The sequence below is a fragment of the Palaemon carinicauda genome, chromosome 13, assembly GCF_036898095.1.
Source record: "Palaemon carinicauda isolate YSFRI2023 chromosome 13, ASM3689809v2, whole genome shotgun sequence".
NCBI lineage: Eukaryota > Metazoa > Arthropoda > Malacostraca > Decapoda > Palaemonidae > Palaemon > Palaemon carinicauda.
In genome coordinates this window covers 120598210-120600652 of record NC_090737.1, presented here as the reverse complement: position 1 = coordinate 120600652, position 2443 = coordinate 120598210, and the positions used below count along the sequence as shown (strand labels likewise).

At 37.6% G+C, this 2443-nt stretch overlaps 1 protein-coding gene across 1 annotated transcript in view; it reads right to left on the bottom strand.

The window, feature by feature from the left end:
• Positions 1–529, bottom strand: part of LOC137652384 (uncharacterized) — a 102778-nt gene extending 102249 nt beyond the window's left edge. Inside the window, 1 exon segment of the mRNA XM_068385768.1 lies at positions 397–529. The gene's annotated coding sequence lies outside the window, so the exon portion shown is untranslated.
• Between the last annotated feature and the right edge of the window lie 1914 nt (positions 530–2443).

The window sequence follows — 2443 nt, the reverse complement described above, 5'->3', positions numbered from 1 at the left end:
GAGAGGGTTGTTTCTAGAAACTAGAGTAATGATACTCGTATTTACCGTGATGCGAAGAAAATTATTAGAAAATATTCAAATGACACCAGTTTGCTTGACATATAACGAAACAAAGAGTAGAGTCATGCAATGACTAAATCAAACTTTAAAGTCCTTTCTGTTGATATTGTGGATAACCTCAAACGAGCTTCGTGAATTGCAAAACTATCGGACGGAAACAGAAAGAGCAGAGGTGCTTGATACCAAAAAGCAAATTGCGCGTCCAAACAGCGGTCAGTGAGAACTTCATGCCCAACCGATCATTTCGTTCTGGTTTAATTATCCTAGGAAGGACAGAGCAGAGTCATGCAGGACATAATACGAAAAACCAAAGGGAACCGCAACACTTTTACTCACCGGTGAACTTGGCTCTAGATAAGCACACGTTTAAACACCACAAGATCCAAGAACCGACTGGCGCTCTCTGGCGGACCTGGATCTCTCGAAGGTAGCTCTCACCGACAGCGCCTCAACCTGGGGGACCTCCGGGGATGGATGCATTCTTCGGCAAAGGGTTGGAACTTGGTCGGTGTTAAAGGGGTGTTGGGTGGTGCCTCCCCACCTTTTCTCCCCCCACACACACCCATCAAGGAACTAGGAGCCAATGACTGGCTGGGTGATACAAGGGACACCTTGAAATGGAGGAGGATTCGATGTATACTTCCTGCCTGTCTGCGTCGTCAGGAGAGGCGATTTCCATTAAATTGAACGATAAGGATTAATCCTTCTACATATTTACGTGATAATCTGGATATCCTTATTCTCTTCCCTTTGCTCTATTTGTCTGTGTCTAAATGACTTGAACAAGATTTATTTTTGACAAGATTTATCTTGAAGAGTTTTATCTTGCATTGCTTTGTTCTCTTGAATTTTCATTATCAACTCTCTCTCTCTCTCTCTCTCTCTCTCTCTCTCTCTCTCTCTCTCTCTCTCTCTCTCTCTCTCTCTCTCTCTCTCTCTCTCTCTCTCTCTCTCTCATTTCCTCTTATGTTTAAGATGTAGGTAATTCTGTTAATTCATCTCCTCCCAAGACTTAATAAAGCTTAGATAATATCTTTTTTAAGAAAACTTCCCATCACTTCATTCCCTCCTTTCCTCCCAATTTTCTTTCAACTCATTCCCCCATACTTTCATCATTTCTTTCACGTTCTTGTTCCTTGTTTGCTTTCGCTACTCTCTTTACCAACAACCTTGAGAATGTGGCCCCAGGCAAGCAGTGGTTACTAAAGCCATCTGTTGCTAACTAACAGAAGGGAAAATTCTAATTTTGTAGGTTAATTGTACTTGGTTTTATTAGGCCATTTTTTTTATTTATAACTTTGTTTTTTATCAATGCAATTTGTTGTTCTTTATGGTTTTGTTATGACTCAAACGAGGAGACCCACTCACTAAATGAGGATATTTACGTAATGTAGCGATTTGGATATCCAATCATTTGATAGAAATATTCACGTAATGCAGCAACTTTGATATCCAAACATTGAATAGATATATTCACGCAATGCAGCAATTTGGATACCCAATCACTGGATGGAAATATTTACGTAATTTAGAAATTTAGATACCGAATCACTGGAAAGGAATATTTACGTAATGCAGCAATTTGGATACCCAATCACTGGATAGGAATATTTACGTAATGCAGCAATTTGGATACCCAATAACTGGAAAGGAATATCTACGCAATGCAGCAATTTGGATATCCAATCACTGGATAGGAATATTTACTTAATGCTGTAATTTGGATACCCAATCACTGGATAGGCATATCTACGTAATTCAGCAATTTGGATATCGAATCAATGGATAGAATATTTACTTAATGCAGCAATTTTCATACCCAATGACTGGATAAGAATATTTACGTAATTCAGAAATATGGATATCCAATCATTGGATAGGAATATTTACGTGATGCAGCAATTTGGATATCCAATCACTGGATAAGAATAATAACGTAAAGCAGCAATTTGGGTATCCAATCACTGGATAAGAATAATAATGTAATGCAGCAATTTGGATAGCCAATCACTGGATAAGAATAATAATGTAATGCAGCAATTTGGATATCCAGTCACTGGATAAGAATAATAACGTAATGTAGCTATTTGGATATCTAATCACTGGATAAGAATAATAATGTAATGCAGCAATTTGGATATCCATTCACTGGATAAGAATAAATACGTATTGCAGCAATTTGGATATCCAGTCACTGGATAAGAATAATAACGTAATGCAGCTATTTGGATATCTAATCAATGGATAAGAATAATTACGTAATGCAGCAATTTGGATATCTAATCACTGGATAAGCATAATTACGTAATGCTATTTGGATATCTAATCACTGGATAAAAATGATAATGTAATGCTGAAATCTGGATACCCAATCACTGGATAA